The sequence below is a fragment of the Nuphar pumila genome, chromosome 11 (assembly GCF_984573655.1).
Source record: "Nuphar pumila chromosome 11, dmNupPumi1.hap1.1, whole genome shotgun sequence".
In the NCBI taxonomy this organism is placed as follows: Eukaryota; Viridiplantae; Streptophyta; class Magnoliopsida; order Nymphaeales; family Nymphaeaceae; genus Nuphar; species Nuphar pumila.
The window spans coordinates 38,936,056-38,953,855 of record NC_143259.1 but is presented as its reverse complement, the minus strand read 5'-3'; the positions used below and the strand labels follow the sequence as shown (position 1 = coordinate 38,953,855).

The 17,800-nt window shown below is 38.6% G+C and overlaps 1 protein-coding gene across 1 annotated transcript in view; it reads left to right on the top strand.

The window, feature by feature from the left end:
• LOC149822285 (SKP1-like protein 21) overlaps positions 1-17,800 on the top strand; it is a 128,574-nt gene that overhangs the window by 80,043 nt on the left and 30,731 nt on the right. The gene's annotated exons all lie outside the window — the stretch shown is intronic.

Here is a 17,800-nt window from a genome sequence, read left to right as displayed (position 1 = left end):
TGAGTCGACCCTTCGTTGTTTCAGATGTCAGGAGTTAGGGCATGTCGCGTCTAAGTGTCCTACCGTGAGCAAGAACACCCATCTTGTTGAGGGAATTGTTGAGTCCGCATCTGCGAGTGAGAGTGATAGTGGCAACAAGTCATTAGATGAAGACGAGGGTGCGAGGGAAGTTATAGAGTTCGACGGTAACGTCAAAAGTTTGTTGTCCATCCGTCATGTGTTGACCACACCCCGAGAACCAGCCCCATCGAAATGGTTAAGGAATAACATTTTTAGGACCCGGTGCAACTGTGAGGGTCACGCTTGTGATGTTATCATTTGACACCGGAGCATGCGAGAACATGGTATCTGAGAGTGTGGTTTCTACCTTGAAACTCAACACCGAGAAGTTATCCCAACCCTATAAGATGGTCTGGTTCAAGAAAGGAAACGAGGTTCCCATCACTCAGCGATGCCTAGTCCGGTTTTTCATGGGGGAACGCTACCACGATGAGGTGTGGTGTGATGTAGCCCCTATGCACGCGTGTCACATCCTTTTGGGGCGTCCCTGGCAGTTTGATCGCCAGACAACTCACGATGGCCGGAAGAACACATACTCTTTTATATTTAATGGCCATAAGATAGTCCTTCTACCTATCAAGGAGACAAGTTTTCCCACCGTGGACAAACCTGAGCGAGTCCCCAGACTTGCAGGCCTCTCGTACCGGCTCTTCTTGAATCATTGTCAGGAAGATGGCTATTGTTATGCCCTGGTGGCCAAGCCCGTGATGAGTTCGTCAGTGTCCATTCCCGCGGACGTTGCCCCTCTTCTAGAGGAGTTTCGCGACATTATGCCGGATGACCTACCTGATGGTTTACCTTCGACAAGGGTAGTCCAGCATGCCATTGATTTTGTGTCAGGGTCGAGTCTACCCAACCTTCCCGCATATCGCATGAACCCCTCCGAGCATACCGAGTTATTAAGACAGGTTCAGGAATTATTGCAAAAGGGTTTCATTCGCGAGAGTGTTAGCCCTTGTGCAGTACCCGCCTTACTCACTCCTAAGAAAGATGGGTCCATGCGCATGTGTGTGGATAGTCGTGCAATCAATCGCATCACAGTCAAATACCGTTTTCCCATTCCCCGTTTGGACGATATGTTTGATATGTTATCCGGTGCCTCCATTTTCTCAAAAATAGATTTAAAAAGCGGGTATCACCAGATTCGTATATGGGAAGGGGATGAGTGGAAAACGGCATTCAAGACACGTGATGGATTGTACGAGTGGTTAGTCATGCCGTTTGGGTTATCTAATGCCCCAAGTACCTTCATGAACATGATGACCCAAGTCTTGCGTCCGTGTATTGGGAAGTTTGTTGTTGTCTACTTTGACGATATTTTGATTTATAGTTCGTTATTGTCCAATCATTTGAGTCACCTGCGTCAAGTCTTAGAAATTTTGAGGAAGGAAAATTTGTATGCCAATGCAAAAAAGTGTGAGTTTATGACGTCCAGTGTCGTGTTCTTAGGTTTTATTGTGTCATTCGATGGAGTCAAGGCCGACCCTGCAAAAGTCCTCGCGATTGTCGATTGGCCTACCCCAAAGACTATAGGAGAGATTCGTAGCTTCCATGGGTTAGCCACTTTTTACCGACGTTTCGTGAGAAATTTTAGCACCCTCATGGCCCCCATCACGGAGTGCTTAAAGGGTACTAGCTTTCATTGGATGCCCGCGGCTGGAAAAGCCTTTACGATCATCAAAGAAAAAATGACCAGTGCCCCTGTCTTAGCCCTTCCTGATTTTAGTGCTGTCTTTGAGGTCGAGTGCGACGCCTCCAAGGTGGGAATTGGCGCAGTCTTGAGTCAGAATCACAGACCTGTTGCCTTCTTTAGTGAGAAGCTGACGCATGCCAGGTGTCAGTATTCCACTTATGATGTTGAGTTTTATGCCGTTGTACAAGCCCTTCGTTATTGGAGACATTATCTCATTTATAAGGAATTTGTCTTGTACACGGATCATGAGGCATTGAAGTATCTGAATAGTCAAAAGAAATCGAGTGCTCGTCATGCCAAGTGGGTCAGCTTCTTGCAAGAGTACACCTTCTCGATTCGTCATCAATCGGGTACCCTGAACAAGGTGGCTGACGCTCTTAGCAGGAAGAACAACCTCCTGATGACTATGTCAGTGCAGGTCGTTGGGTTCGAACAGTGCAAAGAATTATATCCCACGGACCCGGATTTTCAACAAGTCTGGGAGGGGTGCATCTCTTCAGATCGCACCATCGATCAAGTTTTAGTATTCATAATGGGTACCTCTTCCGTGGGAACAAATTATGTGTGCCTGACTTTTCCCTTAGGCTTCAGTTGATTTCTGAATTACATGAAGGAGGGTTAGCAGGGCATTTCAGGCATGATAAGACGTTTGCTCTGTTAGATGAATGATACTTTTGGCCCAAAATGCGCAAAGATGTTGTCAAGTTCATCCAAGGGTGTCATGTGTGTCAAGTGTCCAAGGGTCATCGTCAGAATAGTGGTCTGTATACTCCGTTACCCATTCCTGAACGGCCGTGAGAGCACGTTTCCATGGATTTTATCGTGAGCCTCCCCAGAACACCACGTCGTTTTGATTCAATTTTAGTCGTCGTTGACCGGTTCTCCAAAATGACTATCTTTGTCCCGTGCAAGCGAACCACCGATGCCTCTTTAGTCGCATCCTATTATTTCAAGGACGTTGCTCGTTTCCATGGTCTCCTCCACACAATCACTTCTGATCGTGACACGCGTTTTATGAGTCATTTTTGGAAATCGTTATGGGCCCTGTTGAAGACAAAGCTTCAATTCAGTAGTGCGTATCACCCCAGACCGATGGCCAAACCGAAGTTGTGAACCACACCTTAGGAAATTTGTTACGGAGCCTAGTGGGGGAAAATGTCAAAACTTGGGACCTCGTATTGCCCCAAGCCGAGTTCGTCTATAATAATTCCATTAACCGTTCTACTGGTAAATCTCCATTCCAAGTAGTGTATGGTCGGTCACCCACCTATGTCGTTGACCTAGCCCCTGTGTCAGATCTTTTAGCTCCAGCTCCGGATGCTTTTGATGCTGTCAAATATATGTGTGACATTCACAGACAAGTCCGTGCCAAACTTGTCGAAAGCTACGAGACCTACAAAGCTTTCGTAGATCAGGGTCGTCGTGATGTCCAGTTCCAGGTCGGTCAACTCGTCTGGGTGTATCTACGTCCAGAGCGTTTTCCTGCAGTCACCTATAGCAAATTAAGTCCTAAGAAGTATGACCCTTTTCGGATCCTTCAGCGATTGAGTTCGAATGCCTACCTCCTTGAGCTGCCCGATGATTGGCATATTTCCCCTATTTTCAACGTGGCTGGTCTATATGCTTACTGTGGCAACAACAAGTCGTCAGAACCGACTTCTTCCCAACCAGGGGAGAATGATGCAGGACAGGACCCGATTGGGCCCATCGTGCCACCCAATCCGCCACAAAGGACAGATGAGGGTCTTCACGTGTATGACCCCCTTGCAGGTACGAAGCCGCGATGCAGGGAGGTACCCCTGCGCACCTACTCTAGGCGTGGTGGAGTTCGCACGTCACAGAACCAACAAACAGATGGAAGTTGACCCGGATCGCGGTTCAGATCCAAACCTGGACCCGCGACCCGGATCCAGTAAATAGCCTTTAAAAAGCCCACTCCTAGGGTTGCGTGGGTAGACTGTTTGGAAAACTTCAGCCGTCATTCTCTTTCTGCACTTTTGCTTATTCCTTATTACTTGCATCCTGTTTTCCTTAATTTCTTTACTGTTAGTTGTTTTCCCCATTGTTTATTGAAACTTATTGAGATCAATAAAGAGATTCAGCCACACCGATTCACGGTGGGCCTCTGTTTTCACTCCTCCTCCGACGTAGGCTGCATCAATAACATGGGTGCTTCTGTACCCTGAAGCACCTGTGTCAACAAATTTTTTTGAATGATGTTTGCCCAACTTTTTTTTCACAAAATTTTCACTTTTTTTTTTTTAATTTAACCTTGCGAATGTGATCTATATAGTTTCTTTAGTAGAAAACAGGTGTTAAATAATTTTATTGCAAAATATAAATTGGTTTTCCAAGGGATTTAAAATCAATGGCTCATAATGTACCAAAATTTTATGACTCATAAAATCTTATTTTTATATTGAAAAATGATCCATAGTGCAATGCCTAGCAAACAAGACATGCTAATCACATCTATAAGGTCAGATTGAGTGGATATAACTTGCAGCTATGATTTTATATATATATGCTCTGCACCCAAGCTTTTTGAAATTGCCGTGTTGCATCCTCACCTGCATTCACACTCACACCTGTTACGATGTATATATATATATATATATATATATATATATATATATATATATATATATATATATATGCTCTTGTAAACCGAAATACCCCTCAAGGGTATTTCAGTCTTTTCACTATAACCTTTTTTGTCTTTTTATTTTTTGTACTTTTTAGCCTTTGTTTTGCTCAGAGTTACCAGAAGCTTCTTAGGTAGGTGGAAAGCTCTCTTCCCGGAAACTCGCTTCGGAAGCGCGATACTCCTCGCTTCCGAAACATCATGAAAATCTCGATTCCCCCACGCTTCTTCTATGCTTCCCACACACATGGTTTATGCTTCCTATATGCTTTTCTCACGTTTCTTTTCATGTTTTTCATGTATTTTCTCTCGTGCTTTTACTTACCTTCCATGTACTTTCTTTAAATTAGTAACCATCATTCTTAGATTTTAACAAAAAATTAATTCTTTTACTAAAAAATCATGAAATATAAGAATCATCAATTTTATTTTAGTTTTTATTTGTTTCTTGTTCGATTCCTATTCAATTACCATATTGCTTTATTTTTTTAAATATTTTGCTTTTAAATTGATACTTCGCTTCCCGCTTCCTATAAATTTTAAAATGCTTCGCTTCTCGCTTCCGCTTCCCGTATCGTTTCCTGCTTTCGCTTCCTAGTTTGGCAACCTTGGTTTTGCTCTTTCATATTAGTGGGGCAGCTCCAACTAGTTGTTGGAGCTGATGACCGTTGGGAGCAGCCCAACCGCTACTTTGAGCTGCTCCCAAGTGGTTCTTGTATTATAAATAGAACCTCAAGGCCTTGTATTATTTACTCTTTTAAGAGAGCCTTTTATGCAATAACAAGATTATTTTCACCCTTGTGAGGGTGGTGCGTCTTATTCTATCAAGTGTTATACTTGATTGAAGTGTGTTCTTGCGAGTCCATAAGTAACGTATTTTGGATTTATTCCATTTCATTACATGGTATCAGAGCTTTGGTGCTCTTGAAGTATTATTTTCAATCATATCAAGAGAAAGATCGTGATAGCATCAAGAGGAGGACTGTGAGCTTGGTGAAACAATGAATCGTGGATTGTTGCATCGGGAAGCGCATCATCTCTCAAACAAATCTTGTATTGCCTTTTTCCTCTCTCTTTCTTTCTCTTGTAAAGAAATGGAGAATGAAAGGGAAGTAACCGTCTCCATTCCCGTACAAATCAATGACACAAACTATGTGATCTGGGCATCCACAGTAAAGCATAAAATATGAGAAACGGGTCTATCGGGGTTGGTGGATTGTACCGAAAAAGCGCCTAAACTCATTCTTACAAAAATTAAGAATGAGAAAGAAGTTGCTCTTTAAGGAGAAGAAATGTCGAAAGCCGTTTTCGATTATTAAAAGAAATGAAAAGAATGGAGGATGAGACATTCCAAGATAATTGGATGACTCATCAATAGTGTGGACGTCCACAAGTGTTCTAGTTTAGCGAAATTTGATTTCGCTAGTAATGCATGAAACTATCTTAAAGACATGTATAGTCTTAAAAATATTGCTCACATATGCAATGTTCAAAACAAAGTAAGGACTATGACTCAAGGAGAGATGAGCATAAGAGAATATTACAATGCACTCTCTCTCCTTTGGGCTGAATTGACTCTTCTTGAGCCAAAATGACATTGTCCCCAAGATGTAGAACTCCGTAAAAACCAAATTAAACAGAGTATTTCTACCAATTTGTTAATGGGATTAGACCTGAATTTGAAGGAACCAAGTCGACTCTCCTTCATAGAGGAGGTGTACCATCTATAGTTGAAACTCTTTAAGAGTTGACTATGGAAGAAAATAGATTGAAGAAGGCATCTGCTTTAAAAGAAGAAGAATCTGTGCCTGCTATGTCAAAGCCCGATAATCACACTAGGAGTTATAAACCTCCTCACTTTGTAAAAGATGATAATGGAAGAAACTCAAATAACTATGAAAGAAGCGACAAAAGAGGTGATCATGAATACAAAAAAGGTGGCAAAATCATATGCTATCATTGTTATGAACCGAGACACATCAAGCCTTTTTGTCTCAAAAGAAAGAAAGAAGATGATAAAAGAGTTGCTTCGGTTGAAAGAATGATGTAGACGACTCCAAATGTATCATCTCGCTATCTTTGGCACAACTAATGGAGGTACTACAACCATTGTTCAAAACTCAAGCTTCTTCCTTCTTGGGAGCGGCCGTATCCACAAGTGGTGACCCTGGTAAGACTTCTTGGATCCTAAATTCCGGTGCCTCTTTTCATATGACTCCATATTATCCGAATGTCATTTTAACCCAAATAATTCTTATGTTTCAACTACCGATAAAACATCCTTAAAAATCAAAGGTTTTGGGATTTTTCAAAAACAATCAATCTTTCACATACCAAATATTAGAGTAGTACCAAAATTAAATTTAAATCTTTTATCTGTTTTTTAAATCACGGATCATGATTGCAAAATATTGTTTTCATCTAATGATTGTTTAATATAAGATTTCCAGCTCGGGAAGCCGATTGGGTGATGCCTTAGAAGAGATCTCTATGTAATGGACAATCTCGAGTTATCAAAACATATTTTTTTGTAATTTTATGGAAAAAAGATATAGAAAATTGGCACAAAAGACAAAGACATCCTAATGTGTCCAAATTACACTTGTTTCCATTTCTTACAAGTTATAAAGAAAGATTTTGTTTGTGAAGATTGCATTCTTGGTAAAATGTAGTCTTTATCCTTTGGGCCAAGACATTTTATATTTAAAAATCCATTTGAGTTAGTACATTCGGCTGTATGGGGACCGACTCTAGTTGTATCCAAAGGAGGTGTATCTTATTATGTTGTGTTTGTGGATAACTATAGTAGACACTCTTGAATATTTTTTCTTAAACAAAAATCAAAAGTATTTGATTTTTTTTTTAAATTTCATTGTTATATAAAGACTCAATTTAAAACCAATATTCAAATTTTTAGAACCGATTTCGGGGAGAATTTCTGTCAAAAGAATTCAATTTTTTTTTGGTCTACATGGAATTATTCATAAAAAATCTTGTCCATACACTCCTCAACAAAATGGACTAGCCGAAAGAAAGTATAGACATATTGTTGAGACCACTAGAATGCTTCTTGTGTCAAGAAATGATCCAAAAGGTTTTTGGGCCAAAGCCGCCCTTACGACTATTTATTTAATATTTAGAATGCCTTCAAAAAACATTGAAAATATCTCTTATATTGAAAAATTGTTTAAAACATCTCCCGATTATAAAATGTTAAGAATCTTTGGATGTAATGTTTTGTCCTTACCAATAAGAATGACAAACTTTTATCAAAAGCAATCTCTTGTGTTTTTTTAAGCTATGCTGAAAATCAAAAGGGATATAGATGTTATGACATTAAAAGTGACAAATTATATGTTTCACGAAATGTTACTTTTCTTGAAACTGAAAATGGTTTTAGCAAAGAAGAAATCCAAGAGAATTGTGATTACTCATTTCTTTTGCCAGACTAGAAAGCGGAAGCAGGAAACGATACAAGAAGCAGAAGCAAGAAGCGATGCATTTAAAAATGTATAGGAAACGAAAAGTGAGAAATACAAAAAATATAAGAATTGAATGAGAATCAAAATAAAAAACAAATAAAAACTAAAATAAAAGTGATTATTCTTAAATTTCATGATTTTTTAGTGTAAGAATTAAATTTTTAACAAAATCTAAAAACGATGACTACCAATTTAGAGAAAGCACATGAAAGTGAGTAAGAAGACTGAGAGAAAACACATAAAAAACATTAAAAGTTGAGTAAGAGAATATATAAGAAGAATAAATGAAGCGTGTGGAAAGCATAGGAGAAATGTGGGGGAATCGAAGTTCTCATCAAGTTTTCGAAGCGAGGAGTATCGTGCTTCCGAAGCGAGTTTCCAGGAATCAGGCTTCTCACCTATCTAAGAAGCTTCTAGTAACTTTGGTCCAAAATTTGAAGAGAAATGTGTAAAACACTTTTAAGGAAAAAACTCTTAGTAAAACAATTTGCAATCTGATGAATTATCCCAATGTATGACAAAGAAATAACCCCCTCCAAGCAGTGTTATTACTATTGTACCATATCATACGATACAATACGGTATATCACAGTATCGCTAGCCCATATGATATGATATACCCTCCTGAATCATAAAATACACTGTATCACTTTGTATCGTCCGTATAATACTATACATGTTGTATCGTAAGATATGACAACTTCTTTACTTTTTTGTGTTGAAAAAATGTATTTAATTTATTTTGGATCCTTTTTCACTTTTAATAACTTTTTACATAAATAAGACTTTAGTAGAGTCCTATTCACTTATTTCATAAGCTATGTGAACAAAAAAAATAGAAGTTTCTTTTTAGTTTATTGTGATTAGTGAAGACAAGAAAGAAGAGAAGATAAATATTATTATGGAAGAACATACATTATTCAACTCTTGTGCTTATTATAATTAGTGAAACTAATTAATGAAGACATTATGAAACTTCTTATTTTTAATGCTTACTACTTAGAAATGACATATTACTTTTTTTTACTTTTTAATGTTTAATTTCAGACTCTTTTTATATATATGTAATAGATACATTGTTATAACATCATAATTATACTCTTATATTTGATAATTGTTACATATTTATTCATGCTCAAATTTCATAGTTAAGTTTACTTAATATTATAGTTTGATTACTTAAATATCTTTTAATTCTCTTTGTGGTCATATTTTTAATTTTTATAGCTATTTTAAATTTTTTTTTATATTATGTGATTAAACTTTTTTCTTTTGTTTGTTATCTAATATGACTCTTTAATAGTAAACCTTTTGTTTTGTTAGTACGTTACAATATTGTTTCATATATTATAGTAGTACATGTGTATGCTAAATTGTTCATAATGCTTAAATTCAAGTTTTTTCTATTTTATTCTATGATTTTTTGGAAAAAAATTTGTTTTTTTGTATTTTTTGTGTGTTATTTTAAAATGAGATTTTTTCTTTTCATATGATACGATATGATACACCTGTATCGCCAACCCTTTGAATACGTGTTCTGATACGATAATTACAATGTTGCCTCGAGGTGCACTCTCTGAGTAAAGTGACGATCTAACTCGATGTATTTGGTCCTCATGAAACTCAAGATTTTTGGCAATATGAATGACACTCTGATTGTCACAATGCAGTGGTGTTCATCTACTTTGACATCCATGTCCTCTACTAGCCACCTTAGCCATATAATCTTTGTAGTAGCTTGAGCCATGACCCTATAATCTGCCTCAGCTGTAGACATTGCAATTCTTTGTTGCTTCTTGCTCTTAGTGTTGAAGAATCAGAGAAGAATAAGGCATAGTGCATAGTGCATAGTCTGGATCTAGGAGCACTCATAAACTGACTCACATATGAACTGCAAATGTAATATCGGGTATGGGGACAGTCAAATAGATCAGACTCCCGAAAAGCTGCCTATACATTGTCGGATAATCAAGAAGTTCTCCATCTATATGCTTTAACTTGCAATTTGCTTACATGGGTGAGTCCGCTTGCTTCTTATCATCAGCCAATATGTCCTTTCTGATCAAGTCTGCTTCATACTTGTGTTGAGACAAGAGATAATCTCTTTCTTAGTATGCCACCTCAAATCCCAGAAAGTATCTCAATTTGCCCAGATCATTCATCTCAAAGCACTCTGCTAATTGTAACTGGCCCTTTTTTAGATGCATTTTAGTGGAGTACATTAGCATCTATGTTACGTCTAGTGGTACAAGTTAAGGCTTCCTGTTAATATTCAACTCTGACAAGTGGTATGGTTCTTTTCATGAAAGCACGTCGAAATGCTGAAAGCTAATCCAAATATGATTCTAGGTAGTAAATGTGAACTTTTTCTAGCATATCAATTCATCATTAAGACAAAATGTATTAATGATGGCTGCTGTAATGAAATATGCGAAAATAAAGACAATGTCCTATAATGGACATTAACAAACAAGATGCAAAAAACAAGTCCACAATGGACAAATACAAAAGCCAACAAGGGCTTGCTAGAAAGAAGAATCTTATAAAGCAAAAGGGCTCGAAAAAGCCATACATAACAAAGGACTCTACCCCTTTATTTATAGGCAAGAGAGTGAGAGAGAGAGTGGGAGAAAAAGGAGAGAGAGAGTGGGCATTGGGAGGCCCAACAAGGAGTCGTTGGGCCCCCAACGGTCACATTTGTGACCGTTGGGCCCCCAACGACTCTTAGTTGGGACCCCCAATGCAATATGCATTTAATGCATATACAATAAAAAAAGAAAAATAAAAATAAGAAAAGGAAAAAGAAAAAAAAGAGAAAATAAAAAAGGGCTAAAATGCCCCTATTGGGCAGAATTAGAGAAATACCCTTTATTGGGTATGATGGGATTTAGTATATATATATATACATGAGTACATATATTTTAACACCCTCCCTCAAGTTTTATGGGGACATGACTGAAAGCTTGTTGAGAAGAAACATAAAACGAGGAGCAACAAGAGCTTTGGTGAAGAAGTCTGCAACTGGTACTCAGATGTAACGCACGGCAAGGCTATGGTCGCTCTTAGATATTCATCACGAACATAGTGACAAGTTCATCTCAATATGTTTAGTATGCTCATGGAAGGTGTGGTTGCTTGCGATATAAATTGCACTTTTATTGTCACAACACATCTTCGAAGGTATAGAGATGATTATGCCCATATCACTGAGAAGACTTCTAAGCCACACAAGCTCTATGGTTGTAGTAGCCATTGCACGATATTTTGTTTTCGTTGAGGACAATGATACTTTGGGTTGCTTCTTGTATCTCCAAGAAATCATAGTCACCTAAGAATACACAGAAACCGGTAGTTGAGACTCTATTATTAGGATTTTCTCCCTAATCAGCATTAGTATAAGCAATTAAATCAAGTGATGAAGAAGATGAAAGAAAAACTCTCTTAGTTATAGTATTTTTAATGTATCTGATGATTCTTAAGACTGCACTCATGTGCACGGTTGTAGGTGCATGTTAAAACTGACTGACGGAGTGAACTTGTAACGACCCCAATCCATATCCTTTAAAAATGCGGAATATTTTTTTTTTCAATGCGGAAACCTTCCCAGAGATCCGGGGTCCTCACAGTTCCACTTTTCATTGGATAGCCCAACCACCACAAACGAAGTTGCAATCATCATCCATAAGAACCAAACCAATTCTTTTATTTATGAGTAAGAGTAAATTTCAAAGACAAGGTTTTATTCAACTGAAAATAAAACGATAACAAAAAAGAAGCAAGAAGAACTAAGACAAAAGAAAGAGCCACTATGTCCCCTACTGAAACTGACAAGCGCAAGTATGACTCTCATCCATCCCCAGTAGCCAGTCCAGCCTCACTGTTCACCATGTCCTGTGAAAAACCAACAAAATAGGGTGTCAGAACCGAAATTCTGAGCACAACTACTTGTAAAGAAACCAGGTGAGACAAAGAACATGGATAAGATTTCATGTAATGATTTGAGTGAGTGCAGATATAAAATTTACAGCATTCAAATATCTATACCTACCAACAATTACATATGCTCACCACTCAAGAACAGTAAATCAGTACCATATATCAAGAACTAAATATCCAAACCTTGCAACATGATTTCAAGAACTAAATCGTATGCTATCACCAAATCATGTCATGATATAGAGAATGATTCAAACATGCATGATCTAATGCATAACAGGAAAATGCATGATTATGTGCAATGCATGATTTCTTATGTTATCTTTCATTTAAGTTTCATCTTTCCATATGCATGCCCTATTAAATGCACGCAGCTTTAAGTTCCTCTTTCTAATTACCGTTGCCCGCGGATACACCAAACGGGTACAATCCCCGAGGTCAAGTAGGTTCCCAGGGTAGCTTAACACACAATTTGTATTTTATTACTGGGTTTCAACTTAGCCCTCGACCGAATCACTTTCAGAACATTAGACCTCCACATCTAATGTCGAGGACACAAGGGACACCCCACGCCCACAAGTGTCACTTCCTTGGTACCATAAACAACAGCTGTGTCAAACACACCACTCCCGGGTAAAGTGGCGGACTCTCCCTAAAATCGTGGCCAGGAGAAAGAACCTCAATATCGGGTTCAGGAGACCAAATTACAGCACACAGAGTTTTTGTATCCTCACAGTCTCCCCAAGACCGGATATCTAAGATTCTCATACTCCAGATGAGATATCCCAGAATGTATATTACACTGTTCTTATTCATTATATTTTATTAAAGTTAATTCTTTAAGTTTGCAACACCATATGCAAAAGTAAAGTGGAAACCCGCATCCTCCCTTGCGGGGACCCATTCGAGACTCCAGCCCGTATAAACCACTAGAACAATGTAGAAATGTGCCAAACCATCTTATGTGGTTTTAAGTGATGCAGTTAAAAACATATGTGAAAGAAAACCAAACCCACGGCTCTCCAGGCCGATGATGGTCCATTTAGGCCATCGATGCACCACATAATAAAACCAAGGTAGTGTTTGATTCATAACACTAGGCCAAAGTGCCAAAAGCATGTGCACTCAAGCAATCATAAACCCAAACATATGCATGTCATTACTCATTCATATACATTTTCACTATGTGTGTGTTACCTACATCACATACGGGTATTAACCAATCCATGGTTTCTTTAAGTGTGTGAGTGCACAATTCAAGTATTCTTACCCAAGAAAAATTATCAATAACTGGATCATGCTCACATTCATGAGTACCATAATCATAACAATAACATTTACATAACCTTCTTAGAAAAGACATTCCAACCTGTTCTTGACACATATATAAGTGTATATGTTCCAAGATTTTCCTTTATTCATATCAAGACTTGTATCATACACAGTATTTATTAAAATTTGGAACATATTTCCATTAAATCTGATTCATAACAGTCAAGTGAGATCATACACCTCCATGGCAAACATAAGTAACATATTGAAAACCAACACTTCCCTTCAGTCCTATAACAAGAGTTTAATTTCTATTTGGCACTGAAACACAATTCCATTTGTCTTAATTCAAGATAGAATAGCCTGTTATCTATTTTTTTACATAGATGCAGTTTCAATTGAAATCTGCCTGCTGAAGATGGAAAACAGTTTCCTTACGAGTAACAATACTAACAGTTCATTAATCAACGCCTAATGTATCACATAGAAACACTTGAACTGGGAAAATATCAACTCAACGTAGGCACTAATAGTTCATTAACAAAACATACACAACAACACTTTGGATTGATATCAAAGGCATTGATATCGGGTCATCCATGTCGGATTCATGGCCCAAATCCAACTAGGGATGCAAATGGGGCAGATCAAGGATGGGGTTTTGAAATCTTTTGGCTATTTTAAATCTGCATCCCCATTATCAACAACAACTTCAGATTCCAAACAGTCCTTAAGTATTCGGTTTCAAGAATACAAGCACTCAAGTTCAGATAACCCTATTTCAGGTGAATAACAGTATCAAGACTTAACTTTCAGAACACAGATTGATAAAACTAAATCATGTCCATAGAACACAGCCTACCTAAACCGAGGTTAAAAATAAAATTCAGCCCCTATGGATTTAACACACACAACATATCTAAACCAAGATTTAAAATAAAATCAATCCCTGTTCTGTTTACATACTGCACACAAGGATGTGCTTGTGCACCTAATACACCGGCCTTCATGGTATGAAACTTCAAAGTAATTAAACAGGTTTCTGAATCTTGATGGCCAGTCCAATCCTAATCACCTTAATACAATTAAGAAAACCATGCTATAAAATGACACTTCATGGTCCTGAAGTTATGATGAACCAAGCTGTTGATATGAAACTTTATCATACATAAACAGAAATTTGACCCAACTGTTGCAACTTAGTATAAAAACCATGATCAAGAATACTGTAGTCAAATGAAAACTGTAAAAGAAACACTGCACATGAAATAACCTAAAGTTCATGGGTTTAAATCTATCAACCTTCACGTACACGTGAATCAAATTTCTTTAAGAGAATCATGATTACCCCTAAAATCGACAGATCAAACACCAAATTAGGCTAATCAGATGGTTCTATACTGATTTCCTAAATTAATACATGCCGAACCAAAATCTGTGTAGATCACGCATTTAGAATCAAGAATTTGCATTTACAAGTTAAACCCTTATTTCCGTCCGAGTTAGAGCTTCCCCTGTAACCCCAGGGTTCGTGATGGCCTTCGGTTCCCCTTCTTGCATAAAAACAAGAAACCCCCAAATCGTACATCTAGGGTTTAACAGAATGTTCTTCCCCTTTTTTTCTCTTTCTTTATTTTTGAAAATAGGGAATACCTCCATCGACAGCCTTCCCTGGATGCTCCCCTCAAACCCCTCACACGAGATCGAACCCATGTTCGATCTCTCACCCAAATTCGTTAGAAGCACCGTATCTTTTTTGAAGCTTTTCCGGCGATCTTTTCGGTGATCGGAGGCTGGGGACGCGAAGGCAAGACCGCGGCTGACGCTCCTCACTGCTGTCGTGACAAGCGGCTTGCTGTGGCCTTCAATGGCAGTCGGTAGCCCCCCCCCCCGTTATCCGACGTAACTCACACCGTGAGAGAGAGAGAGATCGAGTGAAGAGGGCAAGAACCTCCTCTCCACTCCCCCTTTATCGGTCCCAAGCCCCTCCTCTACCGAGAGGTGCGGGGTCGGTTACGCCCTGCGTAACCCCTCCCTTTGCCCCCCTTTCTTGTTCTGTTACAGCTTTATCGGGCAACCCTTATCGGGTTGCCCTTTTTTTCCTTTAAAAGGCTGTACAGGGTGCAACTCGGGTCCGGACCCGAGACCCGTAACCCGACCCCAACGAGATGGATTCACAAGTTGGATCCCAATGGATCCAACTGTGGATCATCGGATTAATAAAAATAAATAAATTTTATAATTAAAATTTTATCTATTTATTATTATTAATGTTATTAAATCATGTTTGATATCATGTATTCCTAATTACCCCTTTATGGGTCCTAGATCCGAAATATGGATCTAGGCCCAATTTGCATATTTTAAAATATTTTGTAACAAAAATTTTCGGGTTTTACAGAACTGCATGAGCTATGTCTGGCCGAGTGATGGATAAGTATGTCAGAGACCCAACAAGTTGATGGTAGGGAGTGGGATCTTCAAGAAGAGTTCCATCTTCCAACCTCAGCTTGGCATTGATAACTTCACAAGTTTCCATCTTGTCATCTGTGATGTCAGACTTTAGACAAATGTCAGCGGCAAGTTTCATCTGAGAGAGAATGTACCTCTAAGGAGAGTATGCTATTTCAATACCTAAAGAATATCTTAAGCAACCAAGATCAGACATATCAAAATTTCCTTTCAGAACTTTCTTAATATCATTAATTCCTTGCTCATCACTTCCAGTGATGATCATATTATCAACATAAAGCAAGAGAATAACTACGGAAGACCCTACACTTTTCACAAACAAAGTAGTGTCAATATAGCAAGAGCAAAAATTCAAACTTGACATTACATTATTAAATTTATCATGCCAAGCCTTTGGAGCTTGCTTTAATCCATATAAGGCTTTGTTAAGTTTAAGAATTTTATCATTACCAATACACACTCCTGGCGGAGGGTTCATGTGAACCTCTTCATTTAGTTCTCCATTTAAAAATGCATTTTTAACATCTAATTGATAGATAAACCATTTTTTTAACAGAAGCAACAACAATAAGAGTCCTAACACTCGTCATCCTAGCTACGAGAGTGAAATCAATACCGTATTCTTGAGCATATCCTTTTGCTACTAGTCGAGCTTTCTAGCGTTCTAATGACCCATCGCTCTTAGTTTTGACTTTATAGACCCATCTACATCTGATCGATTTCTTTTCAGTGGGCAATGAGGTTATTTCCCAAGTTTTTGCTTTTTTAAGAGCACTAAGTTCCAAGTTTATGGTTTCAACCCACTGAGGAATATTTTTGGCTTCACTATAGTGAGATGGTTCATGGAATGAGTGTAGCACAATTAGACATGACCTATATTTTGGTGTTAAAGACTCATAGGAGACAAACCTGTTAGGAGGATTGGAGACTCGACTGGATCTTCTCAAAGAGGTTTCTTCTATGTTAGACCCTTAAAAGTATTTTTCTAAAGCGTTTATGAGAACTTGTTGACCACGCCGAGCATAGGTTTGAATTGGTCTACTATCAATGACATCATTTTCGCTTTCGTTTTCAACATTGTAGAGAGAAATATCCTCTTGGTCATTTAACAAATTGTCATTAGAAATTATCTCTTCTTGAGGAGTCACTTCTTCTTGAGGAAGAAGATCAAACAAGAAAGCATATTCGTTTTCATTAATATCTTTAGTTTTCTCAAACCCATTCTCATTTTCTAAAAAGGTTACATCTTTAGAAACATACAATTTGTTGCTTTTGGGGTCGAAGCATATAAATCCTTTTTTATTTTCTCCATATCCTAAGAATAGACACTCAATAGCTTTTGGAGACAATGTACCTCTTTTATGTGAAAGAACAAAGCATTTACACCAAAAAAATCTTAATCTATTAAAATCGGGAGTTCTTTCAAATAGTTTTTGATGCAGAGCAGGACCGACCCGGATCCATACCGCATGACCCAGGCACGGCCAGGGAACCCGACTCCAATGGGATGGACGATCAGACCCAGGTGATGGATCCGATCGCGAGTCCGGCACTACGATGCAGGGACATGCCCCTGCACACTTACGCCAGGCGAACGAAGAATGGAAACTGTGCAGCCCACATTAACATCCCCAACAAGAGCTGAAAGCATCGAGTCTCGGTCCCAGGTTTTGGATCCGAGATCCAGACCCTGTGCATAGCCTATTAAGTGCCCAGCCCTAGGGTTGCGTGCAGTTAGAGAAGTTTTGAAGATTTGCTCTTTTATTTTATTGTTTCTGTTTTGCTGCCAGCATTTGTTCTTCTGCCGCCATTACTTTCATTCCCTATTTTCTTCATTATTTTTCATTGTAATTCGTTCCTTTCAATAAATAAGTTAAATAGCATTAGAACTCCGATCCTCGCTGCATCAAAGTGGTATCAGAGCCCAACCCCTCCTCCTCGGTCGACGGCATGGCGTAGGAAGCGAGGGACGATCCTACGAACGGGAAGGAGAGTGAGGAATCGGGTACCGTCAACGAAGACCCATGATGTGGATGATCGATATGATGACGAAGATCAAGAAAATCTGCTACGTGTAAGCAAGGATATAGCCGGCATGTCAAAACGCCTGGATGGGATCGAAGGCCGGATCGTCATCCTTGAGTCATCGGTGGAGCCATGCACGACGTCAATGCCAAAAACAGGAGCGACAATGGGAGACGGTCCAGTGGAGGTCACAACAATCAACCCAGACCCTCCGAC